Source organism: Bacillus rossius, chromosome 7 (genome assembly GCF_032445375.1).
Source record: "Bacillus rossius redtenbacheri isolate Brsri chromosome 7, Brsri_v3, whole genome shotgun sequence".
NCBI lineage: Eukaryota > Metazoa > Arthropoda > Insecta > Phasmatodea > Bacillidae > Bacillus > Bacillus rossius.
Window position 1 is genome coordinate 42,664,058 of NC_086335.1, and position 24,981 is coordinate 42,689,038.

The following is a 24,981-nucleotide window of genomic DNA, read 5'->3' on the forward strand; positions in this document are numbered from 1 at the left end:
CCATCATGGTCCGAACCCGATGTTTCAACTATTACTAAACTCCGTGGATCAGTAGAATGAATGCAGGCTGTCAGGGCGAGAGTTTCTGCGTTCGAATCCCAGGTGAGGCGTGTGTGTGTGAATTTTGTAATATTTCAATATGATCAAAAATACATCAAATATTCAAAATAATGTGCCAAAAAGTCAATTTACAACGTCCAAAAAGTCAACATAAGGGGCGAAGTTCTTTAAAAAGTAGTTAAAAAGGAAAAAATAATAAGTTGCTAGAGTTCCTTGTTTCAAGCCAAGAGGACTGGGTTCGATTTTCGACCGGGTCGGGGGTTGCTCCCTCGTGGTATTTAGGGTGTTATAAAATATAAACTCGTTCCAGAACGCAATAAATTCATGATCCGGAAAAAATCAGCGTTGTAAAACACGAAGCCACCTGGTAGCTGGCTCATAAAGTTAGTTCCATGAAAACGCGTTGACTACAAATTAATATCAAAAAATGTTCTTGTTATCAAAAGTAAGTAATTAAATTACCGAACTGATGTCTCTTCTTTCAATAGTATCTTTAGGAAGGGTACAAGTTTTCTGGTACTATTCCTACAGTAATCAAGGAAGAACATTGTGTATAATCTCACCTCCAAAATTTCGAGAAGAAGACCACCTCTTAAAAATTACTATTCCGAATCTATCCCTTTCCATCTTGTGTTTTCGAACATTGACATAACAAAAATTAAAGTAAGACTATTTTGAAATCCTGCCAAATTAAAGTCATTAAATTAAAATATTTTGTATTTCTACGTGTGGGAAAAGCAGGTCCGGAAAGGAGAGTCAAATTATTAATATAATATTATTTATCAGCTATATTTACACATAAAATTCTGGGTGAGTACCAGGTCAAAGCATTTACTCATAATCATATTGAGTTTTGAGACATGTAGAAAGGGTAGCACGCATAGTGTCTTTTGATCGGGAAGTAGCTATGAACTACTTCCAACTGTTAAAAAACATAATAAGTCGTATTTAGAAGGTTTTGGTTTTAAAATCCCGGTATGATCGACTTGGCTTACCTGCAGGAAGACAAAACTATACGTAAACGACCCACCTCTTCCGTCGCAAAGGAAACAAAAGGCAAGATTATATGGTGGAAATTTCTCTGAAATATGACTGCATCACAAAATGCGCCTTTGTTAACCAAGATCACTTGTATTTTATCTCATACTCGGGGTATAAAACCTGTAAAAATAAGTTAATGATTGTTTTACGTTATTTTTAAGCGTCCAAGATCGCCTGGTAGGTAGACAACCCATCAGCCAGCAGAGCTGTACGGGTGGCAACTATACGAGCGGACAAATGTTCAGTATTCTCAAACCGGCCAACGGAACGACATAATTCACCATGTGATTACTATGCCTGCGCGATATCTCCTTTTAATAGCCTTGTGACACATGCATTTCATATCACTATCAAAGCGATGTATCGATCATTAAAATTATCAATTTTTTGACGATAAGATAGATAAAATGTTCTTGCAAAATTTTGCACAGAAAAAAAGTAATCATTACAAACATTTACTTCCTCTTTACCGGAATGAAAAAACTGTCTTATGGCGCAGCACATTAAATCTCTTAAATTGACATCGACAACACCAAATAACGCGTGAAAAATGAACACTTTTATTAGAAACTGCAATAAGCATATTTCATTATGAAATATCGCTGATATTTATATTGTAAAACACATAAACATCACAGTGAGATATATCACTCTATATTAAAAAATATCTTTCAATGTCAATATTTAAAATAGAAGAACGTATCGTGACCTAAGCAATGTGTATACAAAATATACGTCCAAAATTTTAGTGCGTTTGGAGTAGTTGTAGAAAAGACTTAGGTACGGACTTGCTTCTATGTACCGATAAAGTCGCAAGCGTATGCAATGATATTGGGCTTATGGTTATCTGCATATCTTGCCTACATGCCATTCCACATAAACGGGATCCAGCGTGTCTCATTGTGCACGGCAACGGTTTCAGCGATAAACAGGAACATATCCGAACTTAGGACCATTGTAGTTTCTGTTTCATCCACATATCTGTCATGTAAACACGCAATTGGGACGCTTGTTCGAGATACATCCTTTTATAGTCGAGGCGAAGGTTCTCGGGTCGTTTTGTCCCAATCTCTTGATTTAGTAAATAGTATGACAAGAACAAACATAGGTTTATAAGAGATGATCCTTTCAAGAACGACGAAAGTACAATAAAACTAACAATTAAAACAATGCAATTAGTATCAATATATTTACTAAAGCATTTACTTGCGAAATAAATAACACACAAATACAAAGTAGTAGGCCTGTAACAGAACATCATGTTATTATTACAATATTATGAAATACATTTGAAAATGGTTCTTAGTAATTTACTAATATGCTAAAGTTTACATGTTCATTCGCCTGTTTTTCAAGATAAATTTTCTTATTTGTTTTTGCAACGAAATGCAAATCTAAGATAAAAAACGTGATTTTAAAATTGGTTTTAATGTTCAGGTTGTTACTGCGTTACAATGGCTATGTTCAAGCGTGAAAAAAGGGGAGGGGGAGTTATTTACCGGCCGTTTATTTCATCACAAAAACTTGATGCTGATTGGTAAAATGGCTGCATCACATGTTTGCAGGAATGCTAGATGTCGGAACTGTGCAGGTTCGCCCGCGCTCTACGTCCATGTTATTCCTTTCTGCAGGATTTGTAAACCGCTGTCACTATCAGCCACGGTGGTTGGTCCTGTACATACTTGAAGTAACCTGTGGTCACGCTTATGCAAGGGCGCAAATATAAAAAATTGAGGAAAAAAAAAGTCATGGGTTTGTGGCTGAGGAGAGTGATGAAGGGAGGGTTGTGCTAATCTACACCCCAATGGTCCTAATCGACACAAGTCATCTCCAGAGACCTGCAAAAATCTGCGTTATTATTTAGACAGAGGATGATCTGCATAGCATTAAAAACTTGGACTGCGTACTCATTGGACCTCGGATGGTTATTACACGCCCCCAAGAACATGAAGATTCCAATAAAAAAATTCCAAATTTCAAATGACTCAATCACATGCAATCCGGCCCCGATGGTAAAAATGTGGTAGTAGTAACGAGGGGACGATAGACACCGAACTGTTTGAGTACAAGTGTGTGGGATGGTCAGGTACCAATTTCATCTCACTATCGGTCTACACGCATTCAACAGGCGGATAACTTTATAATTAGAGACCTGCAAAAGTCGCGGATTAATTCGGTGATAGGCTATAATTCAAACACATATAACTCTTAGATAATTTTGCTATTGGCTTACTGTTCATCTGGACGAATCTCAACCAGTTATAATCCCTCAACCAAAGAAGGATCGAATCACAGACAAACCAGCTGAGACGACTTACAAGTCGGCAGCCAATGAACTTGCGTTATTTTCCCGAGTGTACAGGGGTATGTGCAGTCTATCCTGAAGGCCATCGAAACCGAACATTTTGCAGGTCTCTATTTATAATGTTACAAAATATTTCCTTGGAACATAGTTACGGCATTTTCATGACGTTTATCGAGATCGGTTCACAGTAAACGGTTACCTCGGTGGTGAGGGGATGTTTATATTCCACGGTACTGCCTCCCTCCTCCGCCTCACGGCATCCACACCTATGCCCCAATGCGGCCAGTGCGTGGATGTGCCGCTCCGCCGCTGGCGACCACGTGGTCGCAGAGCGGGATCGTCTGCCGTGGATGTTCTTGCCGGGGTGAAATAATAGAGTGGCACATTTCCTAAAAAAATTATATATATATAAATTTAAAAAAAGTGGTGATTTTTTACTCTACCTACTTTCCTTTAATCGCCGCAAAAATATCGTTTGAAATTTCGTCCTGGATTATGAGAAACTATAATTTATATAGCCAACATTACATATCATGTTGTGCTTTCATAGCGTAACCGAGTGAATAATATGAAAAAAATATTGAACACTATTCACTTAAAATGGAAAACAGTCATGGCCCCGGCCTAAAAGTGCTCACATTAAAAAAAAATATCTTAAGTTTTCAAAAAAAGCCTCGGCTACGCTCTTAAAGCATAATACGGCCGCTACCGCGTCACTGCACAGACTACCTAATTTCACCTATAAACGATGGTTTTGCATAATCTAGGAAGAATTTTCGAACAATTGAAGGAAGGTATGTCATGCTTAAAAAATAACATAACTTTCGTAATTATGCTATTGCAATTTTTTTTTTTTAAAAAGTGAATAGCGGCATTTCTTCCAACTGACCCTGGCCGGTAGCCGTGGGTGGTTTGCTACCCGGCTGTCCTCCCCCCAGGGCAGGGGTCTGATCGAGCGGTTGCGAGCTCTGATACGAGGCGGCGAGCAGCGCGTTCTGCAATCAGCGTCGTGTACCGCCCCGAGTTCCCCCCCCCCTCCTCCACAACCAGCCGAGCGCCGCGGGACATCTCCGCAAGCACTCGCGAGTCGCACTGCCCACTGGTCCACCAGGCCACGCCCACTCCAGGCTCATTAGTTCCTACACGCGGTGTACCCGCGGCTTCGTTTCTTGACGTGAGCACGTCTTTGAAATTGCTTCCATAGTGAGAGGCAATTCAAGAAACGAATGATAACAAAATCGGGCGGAGGATACATTTTGGCAATGCAGCTACATATCTACCATCTCCATCCGAAATTTAATTACACCACTGGATAGCTAAATGATCAAAGAATTCGTCACGCCAAGTGAGGACTCTGACGCATCGCGCGTTGTGGAGGGGGAAGCGCCGCCATTTTGAGGTCATTTTGCTGCGTTTCGAGATTTCCGCATTTATTATCACTTTTTACTCGGAGAAGCTACGAAGTTAGTTTACGTTTCAATCGTCAGCTCTCGTCAAAATCTATCGACTGCATATACAAAACATTAGTGTAAAATAGTTACAGTGAATATATATTGTTAAAAAAAAATAGTTGCTATCATAAACAAAACATGGAAACCCGAAGGACTTCTTATTATTCAAACATGATTATAACATACATTAAATAGCGTATTTTATATTTTGTATAAAAAAATTACCTGTTACGTACACGTTTTAACGTACAACACTCGGCCGTGTCCATGACACAGCCGCACTCCATTTTTTCTTATTCTTTAAGGCTAGTTTTCACACGTCATGTCATGTTTTATGATTTCCTCGTCAAGGGTCTATTTATGAAAATCGAACGCCATGCATCTCTTGCATTGGTTGTACTCACGCAAGAGAGAGAAGTACAGTGTTTTCCAATCCGAAGGCCAGCTTATCCGCTACCTCCCCTCCCAAATCAGCGCCCTTTTAGGGTAGTTTGGGAGTCGACCTACATATAGGTATGTATTAAACATTCCAGAGCCAGTAACAAGCCAGAACTGTATAAGGGATTGCTCCCTTGCATAGGGTAGGGCTATCCATCCCAGCACAGTCCAGAGAAGTACAGTAATAAATTTACGGAAATAGCCCTTAACTAATAGTAATGTAAAGGAAATGGGGGAAAACAATTAACTCGGCTTGTGCGACTACGCCTCAACTAGCTACGGCAGTCTGCAGGCAGTACAAACTCGCACTGTCCCTCCTCGTGGGTACGCCACTGCTGTGTCTCGCGTGAAAAAAGAAAATCAAGCAATGTAATAGACGTTGCCAGGAGACGAAGAAAGCGTCAATAATACAATAGGGACATTTCATCGTCAAGATTTACTGAAATTCTAACCAACAAACCTGCAGACAAACAAACAAACGGAGAGAGACAGAGGGAGAGAGAGTACTGCTATGAATAATTGTTCAAGTTTCCTGTTTATTTTATTTGAAGTCCACTGGTCATACATCAACCACATATGAATGTATGTAAATGTCCAACACATCTTTACATAATCTCTTCAACGATTGATTTATTTTAAATAATACATAAAGTGTTTAGTGCGTAACACCAACGGACGCTTTCAGAACCAGTCAGTATAATCTAAGCGAAAAACTTGGCAGGTTGATCAACTGGATAAATACTTTACTTTGCCACGAATCACGACTGTAAGAGCCGGCCTAAGCGTGTGGACAATGTTAAGTTAAAAAAAAAAAGGTTTTCCTAACTCGCAACACTTTACGCTGTCATGAAAAATGATTTGATTGACAAATGGGAGCTGACACCCAACACAATTATTTTCACGACATCAACAACGTTTTACGGGTGTTGTAGCAAACAAAAAAAAAAAAAAACCTCTTAAGCTTTAAAAGCTTATACAAACCCAATTGGAAGAATTTGCTAGATGCCATAAGTGGGATATTATGTTTGCAACTAATTTTTTTTTTTTCGTGATGAACGTAGGTGGATTTTTGTCGTGTGAATTCAGACACGGCCTCTGTATATCAATCATTAGTTTATGGACAGGGCGATCACACTCCCCTCCCCCCCCCCCCCCCCCCCGCGCCGAGCCGAGCAGTCGGACAGGCCAGGGATCGTGATCAGAAGCCTTGCGCCCGCCCCTCTCCCGTCCACCGCACCGGCCAGCTCCTTCTGGAACCTCGAGGCCGGTCGCGTAACAATCGATCCTTATCGCGGGCTTCGACTGCCCGCCGGGCGCGGCGCTGCGCTGCTCGTTCACGTCCAGCCCGCTCACCGACCCACTGGGCGGCGGTCCCGCGCGGACGTCTCTCCCAGCTTTGAATATATATACTGTATAGAAGTCGCCAGCCCAGGTTAAAATTTCTAATACGGTTTTGAGGTAGTTGGTTAATTCACCGCCGCAATCGCCACCATATCTAGGGCATCGACTTGTGGTGGTCCCTAGCGGACAAGTGTCGAACTCTTCAAACACCCCTTCCCCTCCCGTTGAACGACCTTGAGCTGCAGTGAATGATAGGGGGGGGGGGGTGCGGGGAATGACAGCGGGCGACAGCGCTGCGCTCTAACGTGTAAATAACAACTAAGACGATACAGGGCGTTACGGCAGCGCACTGCAGCGGTGAAGTTCCCAAGCTGCTCATCATACGCTCCTGAAAAAACGTAGAGTAAATCCTATCCACTCGCGACTTCTATACAGTATATATATTCAAAGCTCCCAGTGACCGCCAGAGTCGTGTGACACGTGACCTCGGTGGCCAGCGAGTTCGCGCCTTCTCACGTTGCGAATACACTCGTAACATCAGAACCCGGGACACGAAATTTAACCCGGAATTTGTTAAAAAAAAAAAGAAGGTAAATTACTGGTGAATTACATAAAGTATCACAATGCTCTCTTAGGAAATAATTCCAAATAATGAAAGGATTAAAAAAAATTGGAGAAATTTAAAATTTTATATTTTCAGAAAAGTGGTTATTCGTTACAATAAAACTTTTTCTTTTTAAATTTTAACTTGTTTTCCAATTAATCTCTATAAGAGCGTTGTGATCACTTCACGTAGTTTACCAGCCGTTTACCATTTTAAATGGTGGTTAGGTTAGGTTACGTATTACACATACTATGCGACACTGCTAGAATGGTAAGTTTATTGGATTAGATTTGCGACATACTTAATAGTTCAAAACGATGCCAGGATACTAAAAATTAAATTTCAAAAAAATGGTTGTAAAGTCGGTTTACGGACGATAGTTTAACGTGACAACCACATTTATATATATTTTTTTATAGACGTGTTTTCAACTTCATTTATTGACGGTGAATCACACGTAGTTCCTGCAAACACCACTAGAATTCGTTGCCGTAGCAGCTACGTCGACCATCGAATCATTCTATTTGCAGACCGAAATTTTAAACTATCAAATGAAACGACCTCGAAAAAAGCGAAAAAGACTTGAAAAATTACTAAAACTCCGCGCTTTGGACCTGATTTTCGACAGACAATTTCATTAAAATACTGCTCATGTTGTTGAAACCCATTAAAATATACTATTTTTCAACCTTTGGCTTTGCGAACTTTAGGTCGCGTCATCTGCTACAGATAGCAGCACTTTTCTTTCCATACGACTTTCGTTCCATTCACGTAAACCGTATACCGAGAGCTGAGAGTTACACATCAAAAGTCTACGCCAAGCTGAACCTGTACTTTAAGCGGGATTAGGCCCCATTGAATTTAATTCTTCCAGACAATCTACACTTTGTAGCAACCATATATTTACTAACTGGTTCTGGTATGTAAGCGCCGCGAGGAAATAACTTATTATTCCACCGGAACAACTACAACTATCATGATGATCTCACCAGTTCTATGCCATGTCAAACCAATAAATTTAGCCTATGAGTAAAATTTGTAAAATAATTTTGTACTCTTACAAGGAAAATCCTTGAAGACTCAGTTGCCAACAATATAACTTGTAAAACTCCAAGGCAGAGCTTTGTAAAAATTGCAAATAGTACAAAGTTCTGCCTTGCAATTTTACAAGTGATATCGTTGTTAACTGAGTTTCCAAGGACTATCCTTGTAAAAGTTCAAAAACTTTTTTTTTCACAGTGAAGCCACAAATTATACCAGCCACGCCTTCCAAGAGAGTGCGAATCTGGTGCGAGGAAGTCTGAGTACTAGGTTCGTCCATTTGTAACTGCCATAACACTTTTCTTTTTTTGGCCGCCACCTAATGGGAAAGTAAGTATATATTATTTTAGTGCTTCGAGGTTACATGTTTATACGACTATGGAGCTCTCTTAATGAAGATATAGTGTTTCGCGCTTGTACACTTTTGTGTGGCCTGCCTAGTATTTTTTTTTATTCCATAAAATTTGAGAATCTATTTTATTCGCCCCAAAAATGTTGAAGTGAAAATTTCTTTAGCCGTGTTGAGCAATTTTTGGTAGGGGCAAAACTTATGGGTTCGCGTCACTGACATGCTAGTGATATAATACCAAAATCATTTTCTTACGTACATTTGACGTATAAATTATGTCATATAAGGTAAGGTGCCCATTTATCGTCCCCCTAAGGGAAACTTGTAATTGTGACGATGTGGTTAGGGATAAAAATATAGAAAAAAATCCTGTAAACAACTCAACTCAATGGCAATGTATGCTGATATCGTAACTGCATGGAATGAACCTTTTGCGACACAGAGACAATAAACATCATTAAAATGTGTTTGTAGAGATTTCAAAAGTGGTGCTCTAATTCCGTCCCCCTTATTCCATATTCGATTTAAGTCTTATTTGCAGTAGCTAACTATGGAAAATTACATTTATAACTTCCGAAACCACAAATGTTTATATTAACACATTAACAATACAAAATGTTGTGAAATAATAATAGTTTTTCATAATAAACGTAAATATACCTATTTGCACACAGTTAGGCATGTAAAATTATCCATCCAAACAAAAAACGCATACAAAATTTTTGTTTCCTGGGGAGGAAGAACACATTTCATGACACCATTGGAAGCATTTGGTGCACTTAACCCATTTTTCTCCTCGCTTGTCCTGCGAAAAGTTTTTTCCACAAATAGGGCATGACACATCACCTTCATCAGAACTGTCTTCATCATCGGTCGATACAAGAGGAACGTGTGTTTCGTCCTCGGTGTCACTGGAACTCACATCACATCGCCTTGTTTGCTTCCTGCGTGGTTTTGTAAGCTTAGAGGATGCTCCTGGCACTGGCTGACATGTAGATCCCATGTTGAGCTGTTTTTTTGGTTTGTGGTGCTGGTCCTTTTGTCTGACGCTTTTCACGGTTCTTACGTTTCTCCAAGGAGGCTGTTAGTGCTGTCTTGTGGGGAGATCCTGTAACCAAGAAAGATGTGCCAGCTCTGGCAGATGGGAACCTCTCTGATGTCTCTTGGCCTGATCACTTGGGGTGGACCAGTAGGTGCAATCCCAATTTCAGTTTCATCATTGACTGATTCCTCCACAACCTCCATTGCTTTAGCAGCAAAATGATGCTCTTGAAAGACATCAGGGTTAAATGGATGAATTCCAGTAGCTCGGAACCCATTAGCCGCAGTTTCGAGTGTAGCAGCTCGAAGATAGGCTTCACAAAACAAAGAGGAAACTTGGAGTTTCCTCACAATTCTGTTGGGGTTATTAGCCAACCATTGTTCAATGGCCTTTGCGTACAGAGTTTTCAGTGGGAACATGAACGCCACATCCAACGGCTGCATTTTGTCTGTTGAGTGGGGTGGGAGGCAAAAAATTGACACCCCGACTTCCCTTGCCCGGTCTATGACCTCAACATTCCTGGTGTGGGAATAGTGCCCATCCAGTATGAGCACTCTAGGCGCCTCTTTTGTAGGCTTAACTATGGATATGAAATGCTCAAACCACATCAGGAACAAAGGTCCAGTAACCCAACCTGATTCTGAGGTTCCACCAATCAAGCCTGGAGGGGCACCATCGAGCAGTTCAACCTGCCACCTTTTCTGCGGAAATATTAGAAGAGGGGGGATGTAGTGGCCGGCAGCTGACATACAGGTTATGACTGTAATTGTTGCCCCACGCTCTGCTGATGACAGTCTGTGCACTTGTTTTTGTCCCTTACTGGTAACCACTCTGGATGCCTTGTGCTGTACCACACTGATCCCAGTTTCGTCCACATTGAAGATTTTCGATGGATCAAAGTTAATTCTTTCAAGTTCGACCTTCAGAAGTGAAAAGAACTTGTGAACGTTATCTTTAGTGAAACCTTTGGCTCTAGCTATTGAGAGGTTCTGTGGCCTCCTCAGAGTAAGTTCAGGATGACACTTAAAAAATAGTCGGACCCACTTTTTACCAGCAGCCTTTGTTTCCCTTGAAAAGGGATTTGGAAGGTTGTTCTTAACAGCCAACTGGTAGGTCATTCGTCTCAAATCTGAGATAGTAAGACCATAGTAATGGTGGTCCATGTCCAGACAGTATTCCACGAGACTATTCTCATGCTCTGAAGAAAAAACAGGTTTTCTTCCAAATTTTGTACTTACACATTCTTCTGGTGTATGAGGAGACTTCACGTAGTCCTTCAGGGTAGCCCTAGGAACGTTGAATAATTTGGCAGCCGCTTTATACCCCATATCTTTGTTTCTCACAGCAATGATGGCTGTCACCATGGCAGCAGAGTTCCAAGATTTTCGGGGAGCCATCTGTGGAGTTACAGAAACAATAACAACATTAATTACATTATTTCAATATCGTTGATTAATTTTATTGCACTAGAAGCTAGTTATTTATATCAGTGTGACATTAATTATGTATATTATTATAAAACATAATTTTATTTCCGTATAAACAAAATACATTCGTTTATAGATCAAACTGTTTCAATCTATTGCGTGTACAAATATAGCTTCAAGATATTTTGCGCAATGCTATTAAATGTTGTTTATTAAACAATTTTAAATAGGTACGTATGTGTGCAAGGTTTCTACCTACCAAAATTAGACTTAAAATTAACATGGATGTAAGGGACGGATTTAAGGATCCCTGAGTCGTTGGGTTCCTAAATCCGTCCCCGGGACGGATTTAGGATTTACACGGGGGGCGAATTTAGGAATATCGCAAACATAAACACAGCCGCCATTCCTGTCACACCTTTTTAAATAACGGTAACCGGAAAGCTGCTACACAAAGTTCAGACTGTATTTTACATGCAATAAACAAAACAATAAGATAAAACATACCTGGAAGCATCACAATATGGTTGTGAAGTTAAATACAAATATGTTCAAGTCTCGCCTCAAAGTTATAATGCAAATATATGGCGGCGACGAACAGAACGTCCGGATTTTCTCGTTGTCGACTCTCTACTGGATCGTTCCGAAGTGTTTCGTAGCCTCTGGGACAGGTGGCAGCACCTTCCTTGTAAGATAGCGTAGGGGACGGATTTAGGAGCGGGGATGGGATTTGGGCACTTTACCTTACACATTTATAAATACAGTTTTAAGTTTTCACTTCTGGGAACAGTTCCCATGACTTTTTTTTTTATATGTTTCAAAGATATAAGACAGTTTCCCCAAATTTAATTCATTTGAGTCAAATTTTATTGTCTGATGTTTGGAACACAGTCATACAGGATGAGTCATATGGGTTATATTATTATATTTTTGTATTTAGAAATAATTATTTACTAAATTAGTTTTATAAATACTAGGGACTAAGTATTCAACTTTAAAAATTTTCACTTTGTCCCTTTTAAATTTGCCATATTATAACAGTAAAAACAAAACAATAATATTGCAACTGTGTAATTTTCAGAACATAATAAATCTTGAGTAGGATAAACCTATTTCATTTACAAACGTAGGTTGCAGTTTCATCACGACAAAATAAGTTGTAAAGTTCATTAAAATAATTGGGGGTAGTTACACACCAACAAAATAGAAGTTACCCCAAATTATTTCATTAAAATTTTTTGGCTATGACGGCCAATTTCGTGGTTGTTGTAGAACTTCATGCAAATAAACATAATCCAGAAGCTCATTGTTCTAATTTAAATACATTGTATATTATTTACAATCAAATTGTTACTCAGCTGCTGATTTGAGATGCACTTCAGACCACAAGTCGTATAGATGTTTTCAACTTATTTTGTCGTGATGAGACTACAAATGAAATATAATTTTGAAACTTTTAAGTGTGTTTTTAAAACAGGCATATGTTTTTTTACGATAGGGCTGAGTATTTAATTTCCTAACATTTTCGTATGCAATTACATTGATACTTTGATTTTTGGAAACCCTTTACTGTTGCAAATGTTTGTAAGTCCCAACAATTTTATTATTAATTCATTGTGGAGTATGTAAAATTTCATTATATAAAATTTAGCTTACATTGATGCCAACATTTCTAAATTTTTTAAACTTAAATCTCGTCACTTATTTTTAAATTAGTTCTGCAATAGCTGTTTTTCAGTGGTTTTATATATGCCTCTGAGTAACAAAATTTCCATATTATATACATATATATATATATATATATATATATATATATATATTTGTGGAAGCTGCATAAAACAAATTATTTAGGCTAAAATAAGCAAGTATTATGTTAAATTTGTAAACAAAACGATAATGGTTACAAACGAAAGTGTTGACCTATTGTATTTAACTACGAAATTAGTAAAGTTAATTGTCAGTTTCTTCTACATAGGCCTATGTTTTGGCCTGACCGCTTGGCTAAGTAGCTAAGAGCCTCTGGCTTATGACAAAAGGGTTCTGGGTTACATACCCGGCTGAATAGGGGATTTTTCACTTGAGAAATATTTCCTGGCCTCTGTGTCCAGGACGTGTTCTTCTTTCTCCTCAATTCTGCGGAAGGCAACAGCGAAACATTGCAGACTCATCTCAACTCAAGCATGCCATAGCTGGGGATCAAAACAAGCCTGCAGGCAGATCAGCATATCATCATCCTCGTTATGTTTAATTCATACTTCTTACAAGTAATAGGCTTAGAGTTACTTTGGCTTTGAAGCTCGCGTTATGAAAAAAACCGGTATAGTGCGGGTAAAATGTATTGCGAGCTAACAGTTCGGAAGGGGAAGTAAGGGAAGGGAATACGTATCATTGGGAATAGACTCCATTTCACTGGGATTTAAGCCCCAGCCATAACCCGAACCGTTTCGAAGTATAACGAAGTAAAAGGTTAGGTCAATGTAACAGTTCTTTATTTCTCCCTGGTTGGTAGGTTAGAATAGGTTATCCTAACTAAAGTGAAAGTCAGGTTAGGTTAGGTCGCCGTTATTTAAAACACACTATGGCCGTAAAATATATTAATACGTTTTTTTGACGTGACGTCTAATAAATCGACGAACGCCGGCTGCACGCACGAAAAGGTGACCCGTTACGCACATTATCCCATAACGCTGTGTCCCGTTACGCTCATTGTACGCTTGCGCCGCATCTATCTCACTTCCACTCGTTTGGAACAACCATCGATTTGACTTTTTCGAGGCACATTAAACTTGAAACACTCCCATTCGTTTCCTACTTTTCCTATCATCGTCCTATCCTTAACAGAATAACACAGATTGGAAGAAGTTAAATAGCAAACATGTATAAAAGTTATAGTTAAAATAATCTCTTCGTTAAAGTAATAAACATATTTGAATTAATGAGAGAAACTAAAAGTAAATTTATCAATTAAATTGTAGATTTTATTTCACTCCTTCTTTGTATCTATACAAAATAGTGATAATTCAATAAAAATGATTAAATTTTATTCATAAAAGTATGCAACCATTTCATCAATGTTTTGTTATGACGTTATCACGTTAAACTATCGTCCGTAAACCGACTTTACAGACAATTTTTTTTTTTCGCGAGAGATCAGCCAAAACTTCGGAGAACTTCGGAACTGTTCGGGCGTGGCTCTCACGCTGCAGGCTTCCTAATCAGCGGGGGGGGGGGGGGGGGGGGGGCTCGCAATTTTTCTCCGTGTGCTCACACGCGTTCAAAATACACCGAGCTCAGAGATTCAACACGCACCAGCTTTATTACGCGATGATCGATGTTCTTAGGACAACAGTCGCCGAGCAAACCGCGTATCCATCGCAAGACGGTTTGGCCCGCTCAACACAAACCATTGCACATCGCGCAAAAAAAAAAAAAAAGGGATTGTAGTTCATAGCCAATCCATTTGTTTCTCTCTCTCTCTCTCTCTCTATATATATATATTTTTTTTTTTTTTCTTTGTTCGCCCGCCCATTCGGTAACAGTTGGTGCGAGAAAGGATGGGCCGGGCACGCCTATCTCCGAGGCGCATTAGAAGAGAAATGGTTCCCGTTTCGCCCCGCCGACAGCGAGAAGAATAATGGCTTCGTTCCCCCGTCGTGTTAAGGGTGTAGGTGGATAAGGGGGGGAAGGGGGGATGGGCTAACGAAGCCGGGGCGCGAACGCGCGCGGAAGACGGATCTCCGCCCGACGGAAGTCGTTGGTCGCGAGTGCGTGGAGCGTCTGGACTCTGGAGAAGCCTGAAAAGGAGGGGTCGGGGCGAAGAGGGCGTGTAATCCCGGGAAGGGGGGAGGTAACCAAGCCCTGAAGACCGCTGTCAGTCACGTTAAAAAAAAATATATTGGTTGTCTGTAAAGTCGGTTTACGGACGATAGTTTAACGTGACAACGTCATAACAAAACATTGATGAAATGATTGCATACTTTTATGAATAAAATTGAAACATTTTTATTTTAATAATAAAAGAATAAATACTTGAAATTATACTAGTAATCAGATTTTTAAAATGCAAGAATAATGAACCTTTATTGCCGAAATGGTTGTTGTAATAAGCAATGAAAACACATTAACTTTTCACCTCACTTTATAAACAGTCGATGAAACAGTTAACGTGTAGATGACTTGTAATTAATTTTATAAACTGGCGTTTAGCTTGTTATTAATTTTATAAACTGGCGTTTAGCTTGTTATTAATTTTATAAACTGGCGTTTAGCTATAAAATTTAAATATAATTATGAACAAGTTTTCATATAAATAAATTGTAATCAAATATCTATCATCAATTATATGAATCACCATAATTTTTTAGTCAATTGTAACAGAACCTATTATTACTGCACTCGCCGACATCGTAACGGAACACAGCGTAACGGAACAACGCGCGTAACGGGACACAGCGTAACGGGATAATGTGCGTAACGGAACACTTTTTCGTGCGTTCAGCCGGCGTTCATCGATTTATTAGACGTCACGTCAAAACGTTTTACGAGATAACACTCAGTATCTCTTACGAAAATTGGCGCATTATTTCACGTCTGTATTGATGTTTTCATCCAAGCAGAATTATTTCTTTTTAAATGATAAAAAAATTATAATCGAATATTCAACAATTGGACTATATTGTGTTTTATTGTAATCGTCAATGTGCGCATTTGATACTGGAAAGCTATTCAGGGAATAACAACTGATTATACTGGGACAACACAGCATAAACTTGCCCGGGTGAGAATCTGAACACCCAGTATTACCGCGAAATTTTTTTTTAATGATAAAGGTTTTTTTTCTTCATCTAAACGGACAAATTTAAGAATACAGCTGTAATTTTACATGAATATCTGTGTTCGGTTTACAAAAAAAAAATCATTGGCGGCCCTCGTGGTCTGAATGCCAACCGCGGGCCCCGGTTGGCGGGTTGCCGTCCGATGACTGTGCTGATGATGTGCATCGTTTAGGTAATCACTGCGGTGAAAATACAAAGTTGTTTGTGAGATGGGTTTATTGATTTTCAGTTTGATTTAGTGACGTAGCACCTGGGACTCTGACCCACGTCCCGTGTGTTGCAGATACACTGTCACAAAAAAAAATTTAGCAAGTATATGTTTCGTGGAGAAAAGTTAGTCGAAAACACAATTTGCGTATATTCTACTTTAAATTTCGTGTCCGAGTTTGGTTTTGAAAGTGGTTTTTGCGACACGAGTGGAACACGTGTATTTATCAGCTCGTTACCGATGTTAGTTGTTACACATCTCTGGCGAGTACTGAAAGACTTGTTCACTTTCTCTCTCTCTCTCTCTCTCTCTCTTTCAGCCCCAGCCAAGTGAAGGATGGACGTCGTTGAAGTTAGGCATGAGGGGGACTACCAACCGTGCGCTGAAATACGCCGGTCGTTTGGGGGGCAAAACATGCGGACCGACTTCGTGTAGCCTATAGTGGACAGAGGGTGATTGAAACGATTGGAGGAGGGTGAAAAAAAAAAAAAATACAGCGTGTGAGCCAGCATACAAGCACGCAAGATGCAAACGAGCAGAAAGACGTGGGATGAGTTGAATTGCTTTTAACTTCCCCTCTGCGCATCACAAATCTCGCTCGCTCTATTGGCCCGTTAGTTTGGGGGAGGAGGGGGGCAGAAATGTGTCTGACAGCGACGTACGGGCGGATTACAACGGCGTCATTTCTCCACCACTGAATCTGCGACGGCGATCTCGAATGCTCGCGAATTCTAAGATGTAGAGTTGGCGGAAAGGGGGAGGGGAAATGAAAATTGCCATCGGTAGAAGCAGGTATTTTGTCACGGGGGAAAAAAATCCTGAACGCTCATTAGACTGCACTGAAGTATGGTCGCGCCAGAGATTGGCGGACGTCTGCAAGAGAAGCCGTCGCCTCGTTTGGGGCGGGCCAATGCACACACGAAGCGTTTTAACTTTGCGCGAAATTACCGTAATTCGCGTGACGACAGCAGACACATGTACGAGAGCAACTCGACCAATCACGAAACAACACGACTATGCAGCGGAGTTTTGAACATACGGATTGTCTCTAAATCGTTCCCTGAAACGCAGTTTTACGTGGCCCCTGGCTATCGACCGTTTAAGAAGTTTGTTAACTGTTAGGTAATACAAAATATTGGTATTATTCTACTGCTTTTACTAAACCCAGGCTTTAGACCCGATTTTCGACTAATGAATATAATGAAAATACTGCCACACCTTGTTAAAATTCATTAAACAGTTAATACCGTAAAAGTGTTCTTTTGGTTTTGTGAACTCAGGTTTCGCGACATCCACTACAGATTTCAGCACCGTGTTTACTTATTTCCGTTCTTTGACTCCCGTTGTATTCACGAACTTACTACTACAAAATGCCGTTATACCGACAGCTACAATGTTACAGATAAAAAAAAATTATAGAATATGCAACAGCAAATATCTCGAGGCGAATGAATTCCTCTTAATCTTGAGACTTTTAATTGGATGACACGTGAGATAAGTCGATACGTACAGTTTAGAAAAAAATAAAATATTCGACACAATACATTTGACGTCAGTGCCTCGCTGCGGTGCTGTCCGAACAAGAAACTTGTCTGAGCTTAGTGGCGAGGCTCCGAACTTGCCTGTCGGGGTGTATGGGTTCGGACACCGATCCGGTAATACTGGTATGAGAGGTTTTTTATTACGATTTCCTGACACAAGTCTAGCCTAGATAATGCTGGGATGATCCATCATGCATGCGAAATGCATGCTGCATTAATCGTATAGAGACTATAATGTATAGCATTGTACGTCCGACCGGCATTTTCTTTGAGTCATGTGCCATTTTTCGTGCCTGGAAGGAAAAAAAAAATTAAATTCATTTGTTTCAAATTTACGTACTCTGGTCAGTTCGTAAAATGAGGCGGCATCCAATAAATAAATAAAATATTTTTTTTTTTTTACGAAAGAGTGAGTGGAGCCTAGTTTTGGACCAGAAAATACCGCGAATTTCGAATGCCGCTGGCCATGGGCCATGGGTCATGGCTGATTTCTTCCACTAAACACTTAAAATTTTCTAAGTAGTTTTCTGTGTTGTCGTCCCCGGTGACCTTACACAGTAAAAAGAGAACAGTACATTTAAAACAGAATTTCTTTGGAAACCAGTTGCCAAATTAATGTGCATTTTAAAGCTACACAAGAAAAAAAAAATGTAATTTTGTATAACACATACTTCTTGTTATTATTGCATATATTGAATACGTTTTTGGAAACAATAATGTATATTTCTGGTTGGGGTTACGAAAATCATTTTTTTTTTTTAAACCACGGAAACGATAATCCAATAGGAAACAACTGGACTTAATTTTGTTTAATTGTTATTATTAATGTGCGCAGTTAATGCTGGAAAGATATTTAGAGACTAGTTAATAAATAACTTCAATCGATTTAGGTATTGGGACAGCGAAAAGAATAAATGCTGGGCAAGAATCCGAACCCAGTATTTATGCGAACATTTTTTTAGCGGTACAGTTGCTTTCATGTAAACATGTCATTTAAAAAAATATATATATTTTAACATGATTATTTCGGATCTATTTACAACATTTTATTTGAAGTGTGCACCATCGACAAGGCGAAAGAAAGAAATAAATAAAAAATTTGTTGTCTGTAAAGTCCGTTTACGGACGATAGTTTAACGTGACAACGTCATAACCAAACATTGATGAAATGATTGCATACTTTTATGAATAAAATTTAATCATTTTTATTGAATTATCACTTTTTTGTATGGATACAAATAAGGAGTGAAATGAAATCTACTATTTAATTGATTAATTTACTTTTATTTGCACTCATTAATTCAAATATGTTTATTACTTTAACGAAGAGATTATTTTAACTAGACCTAAATTTTATACATGTTTGCTATTTAACTTCTTCCAATCTGTGCTATTCTGTCAAGGATAGGACGATGATAGGAAAAGTAGGAAACGAATGGGAGTGTTTCAAGTTTAATGTGCCTCGAAAAATTCAAATCGATGGTTGTTCCAATCGAGTGGAAGAGAGATAGATGCGGTGCAAGCGTACAATGTGCGTAACGGGACACAGTATAACGGGACAATGTGCGTAACGGGACACTTTTTCGCGCGTGCAGCTGGCGTTCATCGATTTATTAAACGTTGTCACGTCAAAAATATCACCTTCTCCCTCCTCCTTCCTAAACGTTGCCAGGGTTCATCTCCGTACGACGTCATCGTCGCTCGAAGCGTGCGGCCAATCTGCTTCTCGCTACCTCATCTAGATCTTTGAATATATATACTGTATAGAAGTCGCGAGTGGATAGGATTTACTCTACGTCTTTCAAAAGCGTATTATGAGCAGCTTGGGAACTTCACCGCTGCAGTGCGCTGCCGAACGCCCTGTATTGTCTTAGTTGTTATTTACACGTTAGAGCGCAGTCATGTCGCCCGCTGTAATTCCCCGCACCCCCCACCCCACACCAATCATTCACTGCAGCTCAAGGTTTGTTCAGCGGGAGGGGGAAGGGGTGTTTGAAGAGTTCGACACTTGTCCGCTAGGGACCACCACAAGTCGATGCCCTAGAGATGGTGGCGATTGACGCGGTGAATTAACCAACTAGTACCTCAAACCGTATTAGAAATGTTAACCTGGGCTGGCGACTTCTATACAGTATAAATATTCAAAGCCTATATGTTATCAGCGGCGGAAGCCACTTTTTTTCTTCGCCAACCCCTCCACTCTCCTTATGGTACCCCGCACCCACACTGTTAATTTTATTGTAAACGGACCAGACAAAAAAAATTTCATGTAAAATTACAGATAATTGTAAATTTGTACATTTTGTATATTAAAACAACTGTCACTACAAAATAGTTTTCGCAGTAATACTGGGTTCCCTATTGGATTCTTACCCAGGCATTTATGCTTTGTGCTGTACAAGTACCTCCGATAGCTAAAGTTGTTTGTAAACCCCTTCCTGAATAAGCTCCCGAGTATTAACTGCGCACATTAATAAGCACAATAAAACCAAAAATGTCCAATCATCGGATATTAGATTATATTCTACACGATTTAAATAATTATACTTGAATGCAACACAAATAAAATCTACTATTAACAGCCAATTCCCGTAAGAAATACTCTGTTTTATCTCGAAAAAAACGTATTTTTGTATATAATGCAAAAATAACAATGTCTATGTTGTGTGGCAGTTAAAAATTGCCGCTTTTTATAAAATAGTTTTTTTTTTAATTTTAATACTAAAAATAAGTATATATTATATTAAAAAGAAGATTTTAGTTGAATCATTTATTTATTCATCACTATGTTGTTCGTGGCTTAGCTCGTGCTAATTTTGAGATTTTGCAGGATACCATCAAATAAAATGAATGCCAAATAACAATTAAGTATTTTATTATATCATCATTAACGTTGTTAGACATTTGAAAACACTTTATTGTAGTAACTTATAAGTGATTCAATAAATTTGTATTTTTGTGCTATCTGTTTTTTCTCTCTGATAGCTTTTATTAGTCCAAGTTAATCCATAGAAAATAGCAGAATGAAATGAGATTCAGAAAGGTGAGTTGATATGAAATAATAGAATCGGTTTTTATGAGAAAAGTAAAACTTCAATGTCTTCTCTGGCAACAATTAGTGTCCAACTTTATAGGTATCATCAAACGACAATTACAATTATAGTTAAACGATATTTTCAAGCCTGTGTACCTTCAAAGTTTTTTTTCAAACCTGCAATGAGCAGGTATGATTAACTGCCATTTATTTACTTTTTTCCTTGTCCTTCTAGTTAAAGTGACTGAGTCTAGCTTTACACGCCGTACGCAGCCTACACTAATGACACGCACGCAGCTAGCACACCAAGGCTGACGGCTTCTCTTCAAGACACCCAGTAGTTAAATGGATGACTTCAGGCCTCTGTAATCAAATATGCAAAGTGACTAGATTTCTTGTCCTTTTTTTAAAGTAAGGTTTTACCGAGTTGCGAAATTATAAACGACATGAAGAAGGCGTGGTTCTCAAGGTGGACTTCGTGCATCCGGTCGTCAGCTCCAAACAAGTCATCTTTAAGTTAATTGATTTGAGGTCATGTTCTCAGTTATCGCTTGATTGAAAAGGTAATACCTCCTGCAATATAGGTTACTCCACTTATTTATAAAGTTCTAGGCGATCTATTGATGCTAAGGTAATTTTAAAAGCATTTAAAAGCTTTAAAAAAAAAGTACCTTTTCCTGACTTAATACTACCAAGAGTAATTGAACATTCCCATGAGTACAAAAAACACATAAGTGAGTGAATCCAAGGTCTGTAATCACGCTTTGTTGACACATACCTACTCTTTGTTTGAATAAATCGGTCTTAAAAATAGATTTTAAAAAAATTGAAGACTTTGGAAATAAGTCAAACCACACCTGTTTTAGTCTCCTTTAGTGTTGCTGCCATCACTGTCATCAGGATCTGCGCCGTCGTCGCTGACGAGATCTCCGCAGTCGACGGTACGGCTTCCATCAAGGTCTTCGTGGTTGTCGTCGACGAAGCCAACGGGGTTCTGCGTCGACGTCGTCGTTGCTGCCGTCAGGTTTCCCGTAGACGATGGCACAACTAATCGATTTTTCAACGTTAATGATGGTTAAGATGTCATCAAGATCTGTAATCAAAATCTTAATTAAGTGACTTATGTGTCAGATGGTTCAAACTATGTCATCCTTACACCGTCGTAGCCAGAACAAACTGAGAGTCGCGTCGTCCATACATCGCTTATATACTCATGGCCGCTGGAATAATATGCGAGTCAAAACGAAAACCATTAACATTAATACACGAGTAAAAAAAACATTAATACGAGTCAAAATAAAATTTTATAAATGAAGCACTACAAAAAGAAAGCACCATTAACGAACAGAACATACACTTGCATGTACATTCTACTCAGTAGTATTGTATTCCAACAGTAGGATACGATCGGCTGCAAGATGCACTAGGATACAATGCCTCCAACTGTCTTTGGCTCTAAAGGTTTTTGGTTCCAAAAGTCTTTGGCTCCAAAAGTCTTTGGCTCCAAACGTCATTGACTCCAAAAGTCTTTGGCTCCAAATGTATTTGGCTCAAACAGTCTTTAGCTCTAACAGTCTTTGGCACCAACAATATTTAGCTCCAAAAGTCATTGCATCCAAATGCTTCAAAAATCCAAATTCTCCGAAGATCCAATTGCTCCCAAGCTCCAGTTGCTCCAACAGCTCCAAGTGCTCCAATTGCTTCAATTGCTCCCACAGCTGCAAGTGCTCCATGTGCTTCAATGCTTTAATTGCTTCAATTACTTCAATAGCTCTATTCAGCAACGGAGTTAATTTATTTCATACAATAAACTTATCGCAAGTAGTTCTGCTTTTCAACAACAGATGGCACCATGTGTTGCATGTAGGTAAATGTTATTTATTTTTTATGTGGAATGTGGGATGCTTTCACACGATCGCAAGAGGAGTGCTTCGCTAGGCATCAAGGAGAAGGAAGCTCGTCTTGCATGATAGTTTTTCTCAGCTGTCTCAAGACGTAGTAATCGACTGAGTAATGAGTATCTTTTGTTTGAATTCCACAAAATAAAACAAATATATAATGTAAGTGATGATACGGTAACGGGAATTCACTAAGTAAGCGAAACTCTGAATAAAATTGCTTTATCTCAAAAAAAAAAAAAAAAAAACAAATTACACGCAGGCAATGTTTTCTCAGGAATAACTAGAAACACTCGGAGAAAACCTACAGAATATTGAATAATCACACGGAGAAACCAACAAAAAAAACCTAGGTACATTCAGGAGCACACAGAGGAAACTAACGCACGTTTTCATAAATCAAAATAAGTGAACCACAAAAAAATATAAATAAAACTATAAAATAGCTTCTGCCAGCTTTTGAACTCCTTTGTTCAGCAAGAATCTAGCTCTAGAACAAGCAAGAATGTTTTTGTAATTTTTATCTTTTATTGCTGATTGGCAGTATCTCAAATATAAGGTGATAGTCAATGGACTACAAAATCAGTCTTTTAGAATTTTCGATCACATCTAACCTATACATAATATAATATTAAAACAAAAAACTAAATTATTATAATCAATCCTAGCGTTGATATTTACTAAAAAAATTTCCTTATGGTGTGAGTATTTCAACAGTGAATAATATTTATTGTTAACTTATCAATATTTATTGATAAATAATAATTATTGATATATGAGCTATTATATTTAAGTGAGTAATAATACTGTTAATTCATGTTTTTTATTTATTTCTATTTTAATAAAATTTCTAATAAATACAAAACGTTATGTTTATTAAATACTTGAAAAATGAATGAATGACAAAAAACCCGCGCTGAGTTAACTTGTTATCAAATTGTATCATAGATTTTGCTGAGTAATACTAAGTAATATTATAAATGTGGTTGAGAATAATATTTATCTCATATGATTTATTTTTAAATTGTTGTTAGAATTGTTTTCATGTTATAGTAGGGGTCCTGAAAATCATAATATAACATTTTACGGTATGATTACTTCAACACTATGTAATTTTTGTTGTTTATTAATCATTATTTATTAATAATTAATTATTAATATCCTGATTATAATGATTAAATAATTTAGTTAGTTCATGATTATTTAGAAAATTGTGTAATTTCTTTCCTTCTCTGTATCTGCCATTTTACCTCTTACGATATACTTACAAATCGTAGTTTGAATTCCCAAAGAAGTTTCACTTCTATCACATGTACTCATTTACACACGCTCATTTAGATAAATTTCAAAGAAATATTACCTATTGTAGTCGTTACCATATGAGACTTTCGAAAAATTTATATATATTTCTTTCGTTTCATATTCCATAGACCTCAAAACCATCGTCAACTCAATATTGGGAATGATAACTGTCACAATTTTTCACAAATCACTTCGAAACTTATAATATAATATAGTAGTGGAAAATCTCGGTCGAGTTCATTAATGCGCAATATCTGACAAAAGGGGTATAAATGGAGTAAGTTTTTTGAAAACAACAAAAAAAGTAGCTGTATATCCCATAATATGGAAAATGTCACATCCGTTTGAACGTATTATAACTCGTATGAGTAATGCCAAAACCTTTTGTCTGAATAAGTTTTTCATACGACCAACCATAAGGGTTTAAAACAAGGGTTTGAGGACATAACTTCCTTCTCAAGAACAACATCGAATTTGTGCAAATTTTGCATTACTCTTATAATTTTGATATAAAACTTTTGTCTGAAACTATTTTTGATGAGACAAATCATTGCTGCAAGGGTTTTAAAAGGGGGGGGGGGAAACACATGAAATCCATTGATTTATACTATTATATACATTTATTTTTATTGTAAAACCTAAAAATACTGTATACAAATTTCTTCCGAAATTATTTTCTATATGACCAACCATTACTGCAAGGGGTGGAAAATAGAAGGGGCTGAAGACAACAATATTTCATAACTCCCTTAATATGCACACTATTAAATCCGTTCGAATTGTTTGTAAATCTTATAATTTTTATCTAAAACTTTTATCTGAAAATGTTTTTCATAATAAAAACCATTATTGCAAGGGATTGAAAAAAACGTGGGTTTGGAATAAGAAAGTAAACAAAACTTTTCTACCATGTATACTATTGAATCCATTCTTATTTTTGTTTAATATTCTAAATTTTTACTAAAACTATTGTAAATCAAATTTCATCTAACCAACCATTACTTGAAGGGGGTGGATATAACAAGATTTGAAAGTATAAAAAAAATCATTACTTTTTAAAATAG

The 24,981-nt window shown here is 38.1% G+C and overlaps 1 protein-coding gene across 1 annotated transcript in view; it reads right to left on the bottom strand.

Annotated features, from left to right (window-relative positions):
- Positions 1-21,602, bottom strand: part of LOC134534541 (uncharacterized) — a 49,479-nt gene extending 27,877 nt beyond the window's left edge. Inside the window, exon 1 of the mRNA XM_063373024.1 lies at positions 21,575-21,602. The gene's annotated coding sequence lies outside the window, so the exon portion shown is untranslated. The remainder of the gene's footprint in view (positions 1-21,574) is intronic.
- Positions 21,603-24,981: the final 3,379 nt, after the last annotated feature.